The sequence below is a fragment of the Corylus avellana genome, chromosome 9 (assembly GCF_965113065.1).
Source record: "Corylus avellana chromosome 9, dhCorAvel1.hap1.2, whole genome shotgun sequence".
Taxonomy (NCBI): Eukaryota; Viridiplantae; Streptophyta; class Magnoliopsida; order Fagales; family Betulaceae; genus Corylus; species Corylus avellana.
Window position 1 is genome coordinate 3,611,252 of NC_142498.1, and position 11,778 is coordinate 3,623,029.

Below are 11,778 nucleotides of genomic sequence, written 5' to 3' on the forward strand. Positions count from 1 at the left end.
AGTGGTCTTCCTTCGTCAGATCGGCCCATCATCACGCTTCTTCTCCGTCTGCATCGGTCTTCCCCCCCTCCGCCAGCCAACCTCGCTCCGGTGCGACTTTCCCGAATCCCTTGCTGATGTTTCTGGTTTTCGGGTTTGGATCTATGTTTATGCTTTTTAAATTAGATTACTGCCTTGTACTGCTTTGTTTGAGCTTGTATGTGAGGATTTTCATCACCAAATGCCGGTTTACTCCTCTGACAGACCCATTTTGAATGGTTTTAGTGCCTACCTTCAATTGGCATCCTTTTGGATGCCTTGTTCGCTGCTTGCTCGTGAGGTATTTTCGGGTAACTCCGGGTTTTGCCTTTGTAACCGCTTTTAGTGGCCCTTTTAGAGAGGCCCGGGTCATTTATGACCCATTGCCTACTATTTGTGTGTAGTTTCTGCACTGTAATTTTCGTTTTGGGTGTATTGTTGGGAAACCCATCCCTTTTTTGGTGTTTTAATCCTTGTACCCGCTCCTTATTTGCTTAAAAAAATAAAATAAAATAAGGTGACCTATGGTGTCCTTCCTTTCTTTAAAAAAAAAAAAAAAAGGACACCTACAACACCAGAGCCATAACATGCTTAACCCTAACGATTCACTAGCACTTCTCTCCCCCTTAACAATATTCCCCATCTGCAAAGAAGATTTAGGCTTGGATGCATGCCTTGTACCACGCCGCACAAAAAGAAATGCTACAAAATTTATGATGCCAAGTACAACTAGGAGTCCATAGAAACAATCAAGCCTCCCATTATTGATGTTGCCTGCCTCCCATCCATGCCCATCTTTGCTTCGAGTCACCCTCTTTGTTAGACGATGAATCTGCCATCTCCCTTTGTCTTGCTATGTTGTGTGTGTGGAGGGCACTAGTACCTAATTTCTCTGATAACCTCATGAAGTCTAATGAGCTAACTTCATTTATATATATGTAGGGTAAGAGTACATGGCTTCCTCAAGTGCTTATAAAATTGGTCCAGCCCATTATGGACCCAAATATTAAAATGACTATGACAGTCCACCCAAAAGTGAAATAAAATACAACACTTCAACCCTACATGCCAAGAAGAAAATGACTGCATATTTAAGAAACCCTGGTTGATACAAGATGCTTGGGCCGACATGCTTTTGCTTGAAAATCAGCTTCCCTTCTTCATTCTTGAGCATCTTTTCAACTCGTACAACAATGAGACAGAGCCAATTACACTCATTAAGCTTATAGAAGTCTTTTTCAAAACCCGAATGGAGTCGCCGGATATAGACGACAGATGGGATGAAAGCTCTTCCGGTGATTTCAAAATGGAACATTTTGTTGATCTCCTACGACACATGCAATTTAAGCCTGATGATGATGAGATGGCAACTCGTAGAAATATGAAACCACTTCGAACACTAACCACCCGCAGTGCTACATGAGGCTGGAGTGTTGTTTAAGGTACGGGAAAAGAGCAAAAATCTATTCGACATAAAATTCCATCAAGGGAAACTAGAAATCCCAAGTTCTATTTTAAGCGACGAGAAAGAATACACAATCAGAAATTCGCTTGCATTTGAGCAATGCCATTGTAGCGAGAACTACATAAATGACTATGTTATCCTTATAGGTCGCCTTGTTGAAACACGCAAGGATATAGACTTATTGGTGAAGCAGGGGACTATTAAGAATAGGATTAGCAACAACCGAGAAGGGTGGGTCACTTCTGTTAAACAAGCTTGCCGATGGGGCTATTTTGGACCAAGAAAAGTTCTATGTTGCTACTCTTTTTGAGGAGTTGAACAACTACTACAACACCTCATGTTACAGGTGGAAGGCACACTTGAAACAAAGATATTTCAGAACACCATGGGTTGGCGTTTTGCTTTTAGCAGCTGTTTTTCTGCTTATTCTCACTATCGTACAAACGGTGTGTTCTTTGGCTTCGCTTTTTCCGACCCTTAGAGCCCGTTTGGGAGTGCGATTTCAGAAAAATAATCTGCTTTTTTAAACCAAATCGCAATTTTGGAGTGTTTGGGATTGCGATTTTAAAAACGCAAATTTTAAAATGGTGGAAAAATTCGCGATTTCGATAAGCTGAGTAGAGGGTGCTTATTTGAAAAAGTGCGAATTTAAACAAAAATCACGATTTCGCTTAAACAAAAATTTGGCACAATATTTACCTATTTTTGAGTGAGTATAGAAAAAATTACAAGAATACCTACCTAAAATATATTAAAACCCTTCGTTTCTCTTCTTTTTCTTCATCCTTTCTCCACCCCTTCATCCTCTTTCCGCCCCTTTGCTATTTCTCGTGTAGTTGTTGTTCATCCTCTCTCTGCCCCTCCATCATGTAAACATCTCATCCTATAGAACTCTTTTGCTTTTGTAAACCTCTCCACCGTTTGGTGTTTATGTGGATGTTGTTTTTTGTGGTTTTGTGTTTCCATTGTTTGTTGTATATATATATATATATTTTTTTTGTGGTTTTGTGTTTTCTCTGTATGTTGTATATGTGCTTTTGTAGTTTGAATCATTTGATGCGTTTTTATGAATAAAACTTGTCTCTTTTTTTTTTTTCTTTTTTTTTTTTTTTTTTCCAAGTTGATTTTCGATCATTGTGCACTACGCTATGAACAATGACCAATCCTTATTGGTAATTTGGCCATGAACCCGCAATTATATGCTAATGTTATCCAAACACTCAATTAATAAAAAAAAAAGTACTTTTTTAGTATGTTTTACCAAACGCCTTTGCAATTTTAAAAAGTACCGATTTTAAAAACACAATTTTTAAAAACGCAATTTTTAAAATCGCACTTATTGAAATCGTACTCCCAAACGGGCCCTTAATCCTTTTTCTAATTAGTTCAGATTATGTATACTTGTTGTGGTGGTTATATTTGTGTGGGTTAAAATATTCTCATGCCCTTCTAGTTCTGTCAAGAACAAGTTTTCTTTTGTATTAAATATTTGATAAGATGCATTCGTTTTATGAAATAAATTTATATACTAGTGTGGGTGTACCAACATTTTACCACTTAAAATGATCTTCATTGAGTGCTAAATGCTAATAAATTAATCAAGTTGAGCTTTAGTCAAGTTAAAGCTTCCATTTTCATGCTTCACAAATCTATGCCTCGTCATAAAAAAATGATGAATCTTGATATCAACCTTTTGGCGTCAAAAGATAGCTTTCACTACTTACAACCGATTCACCAACATTACTCATTCCCAACACTACCAAAAAAATAAATAAAAATCCATTACTAATGACTTTTAGAGACGACATGCAAGTTATTGCTGATAAATCCTCACAAATGGACAAAGTTTTCCTTCAAACAGAGTTGGAAGAATTTCCTTCAACTTAGTCTATAAAAGTGACATGTGTCTCTTAAACATGTGAGATGTACATGTTTTTTTAATAGTAATGACAAAATTAGGATAAATTTTATTAAAAACTCATGTGCATCTCACATGTTATTAAAAAATGGATACATGTCACTTTTATAGACTAGGTTGAAAGAAACTCCTCCAACCCAGTTTGAAGGAAAACTTTCTCCCTCGCAAGTACTTCGACATTATTGCTCATTAGTGACAACTTTGAGTCGTTGTTAATATCTCCTTATCAGTGGTGACTTTTGTCGTTGCTGATAATGTTTAAGGTCATATTACTAATAGATTCAGAACCCAAAACAAGATGTCATCGGTTATAATAAGTTATCAACAATGACTTAAAGTTGTCACTAATATCTTATTATTATGAGAAATGATTCACGTCAATATTTTTTTATATCATCTTATTACGAGGTCCACCATTAAATTTGTGTAGGGTCAACATAAGTCTACAAATGTAATGATTGATTTGTAAGATGAGATGAGAAAAACATTGACGTGAATCATTTCTTTATTATTAGCGACAACTTTAAGTTGTTGCGTGGATTGGACTCAAAGCCACCGACCTAATTGTGGACTAGGTCGTAAGATAGGATCATATAAGATAAATGAATCACACTGGCAGCCTTGGCATCCTTCTCTTCTCACTCATCATCATCCATCTTCTAGGGTTTCTCTATCTTTTTCAATAATGCTTTGTAGACTCATTATTGAATCAAAAGATCTTTCATCGTTTTTTGTCAAAGAGAGAAGTTGCTCTTGTCATTGAAATTCCTCACTTCATACTTGATACTTATGAAAAAAAAGATTTAGGAAAAAAAAAAAAAAAAAAAAATCACTCAAAATCCAAAGATCTAATACACCCAAATGTTGCACTTAGACGAAAGGGATTCTTCCTCCAAGGAAAAAACATAAGTAAAAACATTTTTTTTTTCCTAGAACAAACAACGACTATGGGCTCGTTTGGGTGTTCGATTTTTTTTTTTTTATTCTTCTTTCTTTAAAATTGTGAACATCAAAAACAAAAAACATGTTTGGGAGAATATCAAAAAGAAAAAAAGAAAAAAAAAATTGAGGTCGTTCTTAACCACCCCTAAGGGTGACTGGGCAACCCCAAAACTGATGGGGCCCACCTTGTGACCCATGTGTTGAACTATGGTCCTCGACCCTGTCGCGGGTCACCATCAGACACAATGTGTGTCACTTTACTCACACTGCAATTTTTTTCTTCTTCTTTTTTTTGGTAAATGTAATTTTATAGAGGTATAAGAGCATTCCCAATGGAAGAGCTAAATATTACTTTTATCTAAAATGGCTCTTCAAATGTTTAAAAAACCTCTTACATTGGATTAGTCAAAATAAAATGTAAAATAGATATTTGATTGGAAGAGCTAAAAAAAAAGCTAAATGTAGCAGCATTTTTTAAGGAAGCCATTTTATTTTTTATTGTTTCTCTCACCTGTTTTCTCTTTTTCCCAAATCTTTTCCTATTTTTTCTCTTCACGTTCTCTTTTTTCCCAAAACTTTTCCCATTTTTCCTCACATGTTCACTTTTTCCCAAAACTTTTCACTTTTAGTAATATTTAAATGATATAGATAAAAATATAACTAATCAGATGTGGATGCATTTAAAAATTTATTAGCTAAACTAGATAAAAGTGAGTTTTGATGAGCTATTTGGCATAAAAATTTGGCTCCTCCACTGGGAATGCTCTAAGAGTCATTATAGTTATTTACATTATGATTTAGCCCCAAACCCTAATAGTAGGTAGGACATTACAATTTTTTTTTTTTTTTTTAAATTGGATACCCTGAATTAAGATTTTTTCAAGTTTGAGAGGTGACTGCAAAAGCGATGAAAGTTTATGGGTGTTAAATGAAGTTTTTCTTTAACTCTTTATATTTACTTGTCCCTTGCTTTCCTCAAAACCAAATTCCACTTATATAACAAAATGGGAAAAATTCACTTTACTCCCATGAAGTTTAAGGTAATTTGAACCCAATGTTTAAAAATTTACAATGTACCACCCTAATGTTTCAAAAATTTGTCATAGGGACCCTCCGTCACTAACTTCCGTCTAAGTGAACGGAAATTATCCTACGTGCGTCTCACATAATAACATATGCTGGAATTTCCAATTTTGCCCCTCCTCAGTAAAACAAAACGCCTCAACCCCCAACCCCACGTTTGAGCATCACATTGGAGCTACCCTTTCCTTTCATACAAAGTATTGACTTCTGTTCTAACACTGGAGAAAACAGAGATTTGAGGTAAAAGAAATCTCAAACCACTACATTGATATACAATTAGTATTACTTGCAAGAGAAAAGAAACCAAACCCACCATTCCTTATTGTACAATATTAACTACAACACCAGAGCCATAACATGCTTAACCCTAACGACTCACTAGCACTTCTCTCCCCCTTAACAATATTCCCCATCTGCAAAGAAGATTTAGGCTTGGATGCCTTGTACCACACCGCACAAAAAGAAATGCTACAAAATTTATGATGCCAAGTACAGCTAGGAGTCAATAGAAACAATCAAGCCTCCCATTATTGATGTTGTCTGCCACCCATCCATGCCCATCCTTGCTTCCAGTCACCCTCTTCACGACCGACACCAAGAAACTTCTGACAAAGAAACCAAGCGACAACGTTGTGAGGAAGAGACCGGTGCTCATGGTTTTCATTCATTTTGGTGATTCGGTTATGAAAAAATCTAGCTGGCCAGTGTATATGAAGGCTTCGCTAGAACCCACCAACAAACTGTGGGATTAACAAGACGCTTATACGTTGGGTGCAAAATTGTGCTTTAATGAGGGGTAATCTCGTCATTTTAATATATAGGTTGGGTGTAAAATTGGAAGTTTCATCTTAAAAATCCCACGTGAGACATAGGTAGGATAATTTTTGTCCACTTAGACGGAAATTAGTAACGGAGGGGTGCATTGCAAATTTTTAAACATTGGGGTTCAAATTAAAAAATACCACAAACTTTAGGGGGGTAAAGTGAATTTTTCCCTAACAAAATACTGTAATGGTGGTAAACAAAACTTAGGGTCCGTTTGAGTTTGGAAATTCAAAAGGTGGGATTTAAAAATAGTGATTTTAAAATGTGCGATTTTAAAATGTGATTTTTAAAATGTAGTTAACGTTTGACAAAATCGCAGTTTGACATTTAAAATCGTAGTTTACTCTTTAAAATTGTGTGTTTTCAAAAAGTACTTCCCTACCTGCTATTTGAAAACGCAGATTTTCTACGTTTTCAAATCATAATTTTTTAAAAACACAATCACAAACCATTCATTTTCTGCGATTTGATTTAAAATCACACTTTTTATTTATAAAATTGCAATGTCAAACGCACCCTTACGCTCTTAGCCCATTAACACATTTATTCTCCTTTTGTAACTTCTTCCATTGTATTTTCTCTTAAAGGTGATTAATTTTTGGAAAGGTAAAGAATTAAGTTGGATTCTAAGATTTAATTGGTGGGAAGGTTTTGGTATCTTCCTTGTCCTTTCCTAGTTTCCAAGCAACACATTTGTTCTAAATATCTCCTTATTTCTATATGTCACATGCTTGTGGGCTTAGGCAAGAATAGGATCTTTCCCTCCCTTAGCTTTATTACCAAATTCATTTTCTCCATCTCTCCGAAATTTGAAGCACAAAGTTGATGGAAAAAGATCCTATTATTCTTTTTCACGAGTGTAGCTTCAATTAAGCTTCCCTTACTTTTTTGAGATGCGATGTCAAATCCTAAACTTGATGTTGTAGTTTATACTACGCTGGTTTGCTCTTCTTTTTTCTTTGGGGAAAATACATTTTATCCCTCTAAACTATTCACCAATTTGCACTTTGACCTCCAATGTTTAAAAAGTGACACTTGAGCCCCCCCCCCCCCCCCCCCCCCAAACTTCAAAACAAAGAGAAGTAATCATCCAAGACTTACAGCATGAAGTCAATCAAATCAAAAAAGAAATAAAAGATTTAAAAGACAAAAACAAAAAATTGGAACAAGAAATAATGATTTTAAAAATTGATAAAAAAATTTCTGAACAAAGTCAATCTGAAAATGAACAAGACTCAGAAGACGAAAAATCTACGAAATCTTCAACCAAAAGTTCGATCTTCAAAGAAAGTACAGATGAAAAATACTTAAACATAATTGATAGAATCTTTTTTCAAAAGTGGAACTCTAGAGTAACAATATTTATTAATGGTGAATTCGAATTTGAAGTTATAGCTTTGATAGATTCAGGTGCAGATTTAAATTGTATTCAAGAAGGAATGATACCTACTAAATATTATTCAAAAACTACAAAGCATTTATCATCAGCCAATGGTAGTGAAATGCAGATATATTACAAGTTGCCTAAAATACATGTCTGTCAAGATGATGTTTGTTTCAAAACTTCATTTGTTTTAATAAAAAACATGCCTGATTCAAAAGTCATATTAGGAAATCCCTTTTTATGTCTTTTGTATCCCTTTACTACAGATCACAAAGGAATTACCACAGAAGTTTTAGGAGAGAAAGTAAAATTTAAATTCTTCAAAAGACCACATATTAAAGATCTTAATATATTAAAAGAAGTTTCAATTTCTAAAACACTTAACATTTTATAGAATAAGAGCAAGCATTTGGATTCCCTAAAAGAAGAAATTAAACATAAAAGAATACAAGAACAACTATCAAGTGACATTCTTTTACAGAAAATTGAAAGATTCAAAGAAAAAATACATAATGAAGTTTGTTCAGATCTCCCCAATGCCTTTTGGCATAGGAAAAAACATTTTGTAAAACTCCCTTATGTAAAAGATTTTAGTGAAAGAAATATTCCTACTAAAGCTAGATCCATCCAAATGAATCAAGATTTAATGGAACTTTGTAAAATTGAAATTAAAGAATTGCTTAACAAGGGAATAATTAGAAAAAGCAAGTCCCCTTGGTCCTGTTCAGGCTTTTACGTACAGAAAAATGCAGAATTAGAAAGAGGAGCTCCAAGATTAGCAATAAATTACAAACCCCTTAATAAAGTCTTACAGTGGATAAGATATCCAATTCCAAACAAAAAAGACCTGATAAACAGAATAGACCAAACCAATGTTTTCTCAAAATTTGATATGAAGAGTGGATTTTGGCAAATCCAAATCCATGAAGAAGATAGATACAAAACAGCATTTGTTACACCATTTGGTCATTATGAATGGAATGTCATGCCCTTTGGGTTAAAAAATGTCCCAAGTGAATTTCAAAACATCATGAATGAAATCTTTGATCCTATAACACATTTCTCAATTGTTTATATAGATGATGTCCTTATTTTTTCAAAGTCAATTGATGAACACTGGAAACATCTTCATTTGTTTCTCAGTATCGTCAAAGTTAGTGGTTTAGTTGTTTTAGCTACAAAAATCAACTTGTTTCAAACAAAAATCAGATTTCTAGGATTCAACATCAGTCAAGGAATGGTTAAACCCATTGATTGGGCCATTCAATTTGCAGACAAATTTCCTGATATCATCCTTGATAGAAACCAACTTCAAAGGTTCCTAGCTTCTTTAAATTATGTAGCTGAATTCTATCAAAATCTTAGAAAATATTGTAAACCATTGTATGATCGTCTTAAAAGCAACCTTCCACCTTGGACAGATCTTCATACTTTAATTGTCCAAAAAGTCAAACAATATGTCAAGACTTTGCCCTGTCTTGGCATTCCTGAAGTAAAAGCTTTCAAAATTGTAGAAACAGACGCCTCCAACATTGGATATGGGGGTATTCTCAAACAGAAAATCTCTCCAGATTCTCCTGAACAAATTGTTTGTTTCCATTCAGGAATTTGGAATTCAGCACAAAGTAATTATAGTACTATTAAAAAAGAGATTTTATCTATAGTATTATGCATCTCAAAGTTTCAAAGTGATTTGTTAAATCAAAAATTTTTAATTCGTGTCGATTGCAAAAGTGCAAAACATGTTTTAGAAAAAGATGTTCAAAATATAGCAAGTAAACAGATTTTTGCCAGATGGCAATCAATTTTAAGCATCTTTGACTTTGATATTGAATACATCAAAGGAGATCAAAATTCTATACCTGATTTCCTCACTCGTGAATTTTTGCAGGGAAAAGATGGCTGAAAAGCCACAATCAAGTCAAAACAAAAATAAAGCACTTTCCATCAAGTCATAGCCAAGTCACCATATAGTCCTGAGCCCAGGAAATGTAAACCCCTATGACACATGTTCACCTATTAACATGTTAAACAAATTCCAGGTTCTTGGTTCTCCAAGACCTACTTTTTCATCAACTTTAGCATCTCCAAGCCACACGGACCCTTACCAGTTGGTAGAATGTCCTACAGCAACCGTTATCCCTACCCAACAGAATTATTCAAAACTCATACAGCAGCAAAAATTCTATACCAACCAGCCAATTACCCATACCAATAGATCTCAGTTTGTCCAAAAAACCTATATAGAAAACCTGTTTTTTGTAGAACATAACCAGCGTCATCTCAAGAATCCTTTGGATCTTGTAAAGAATTATTTTCCTCCGAAATGGAATTTCATTCTATTTCACCCATCCAAATCCATCAATTTCTACAGAGACATTTTACTCCAAACAGCATCAATTACCAAAGACTTTGTCCCTGACAAATATGATCCAGAACACAAAAGAATAATCTTTGATAAAATGTATATCACAAAAATCATTTCAGCAAAAGAATGGGGTCACCCAGCTAATCTCAGAGTCCTGCAAGGTCACCAAGTTCAATACTGCTACTATGATTACATTGAAGCATGGTCAAAAGTATTTCTTTATCAAAACAATAATAACAGTCATTCTTGGTATCTTTGTTTTGATAATAATTTTAGCAGTCAGCTCCCTATCTGGTTCAACAGATGGTGGCAAAGTCATGGGATGATTCCCGAGATTTTACCTCCTGGACTTATAGATACTTTACAGCAGTTCTCTACAGCTTACAGAGTTAATGAAGCAGAAAGTCAATTTCCTTCTTTGCTCCATATGGCAAAGAAATATAAAATCCCATGGCTCTTCAAATGGGATTATGTCATTGATCAAGGCATTTGCAGAAGAAACAGATATGTCCGCTGGTGGGACAAATACAACATTCACAAAATCCTTTCATCAATACAGAGAGAATTTCCTTCATTCACCACTCAAAGCCAATTCTTAGCAAGCAAATCACATCTACAGACAGAAATTGCAGCAGCCATGGCCCAGGTCCAATGTAAAGAAGACCTCAAGGACCTTTGCAGAAGCCTTCTCCTTAAAGCAGAAGGCATTGAAGAACAAGGAGAACAAAGCCCAGCTTCGTCCTCCTCTTCGACAAACCAAGTACAGCTCATTTACCAGGATGCCCAAGACCCTTATGATCTTGGTGAAGATTGAAAGCCCAAATACAACATTTATTGTTCCAAAATACAGCAAACATTGTGCCCAAATACAACACTATTCATGTCACTGTTTTGGCGGTCATTACTGTTCATCACTGTTCACGTACTGTTCACGTCAGCAGCTACTGTTCATGACACTATTCAGCCTATTCATCTGATAGAACACTGTTCATTCAGCACTATTCACCCGACAGAACACTGTTCATCTACAGTATTCAGCTTTTAATTTTCTATTTAACGCTCTTTCAGCTCTTGTAAATACAAATCGGATTCTTCCGAACTAAATTCTCTTTTCTTTTCTCCCTCTCTGATCATCTATGAAATCTCACAAAATGTATGACAAAGTTTCATCTATGTACAACAGAATGTTTTGTTCAATGAAAGCTTCTTCAAGCTAATTTTACAGCATCATATTTTCGTAAGTCTTTATTTTCATATATCTTATTTTCATGATGTATATTCTTGAACTTATGGTTCCAATTGAAGTATCTTTAACATTTCATTCATATTCATATTTATATCTTTGTGTATCCCTCTAGATATGCTGTTCATATTTTACCTAGATTCTTTCAAGCAGTCTCTGTTTAAATTCATCACTATATCTTCAATTCTTCTTCTTATGTCAACTCGTTCTTGCGAGTCCGAATGGAATGTCTTGCCCTTTGGGTTAAAAAATGCCCCAAGTGAATTTTAAAACATCATGAATGAAATCTTTGATCCTATAGCACATTTCTCAATTGTTTATATAGATGATGTCCTTATTTTTTCAAAGTCAATTGATGAACACTGGAAACATCTTCATTCATTTCTCAGTATCATCAAAGTTATTGGTTTAGTTGTTTCAACAACAAAAATCAACTTGTTTCAAACAAAAATCAGATTTCTAGGATTCAACATCAGTCAAGGAATGGTTAAACCCATTCATCGGGCCATATATATATACAATTTCCTGTATA

At 34.7% G+C, this 11,778-nt stretch overlaps 1 pseudogene; it reads left to right on the forward strand.

Moving 5' to 3' along the window:
- The first annotated feature begins 220 nt into the window (after nt 1–220).
- LOC148583596 (uncharacterized) lies at nt 221–10,817 on the forward strand (annotated as a pseudogene).
- Nucleotides 10,818–11,778: the final 961 nt, after the last annotated feature.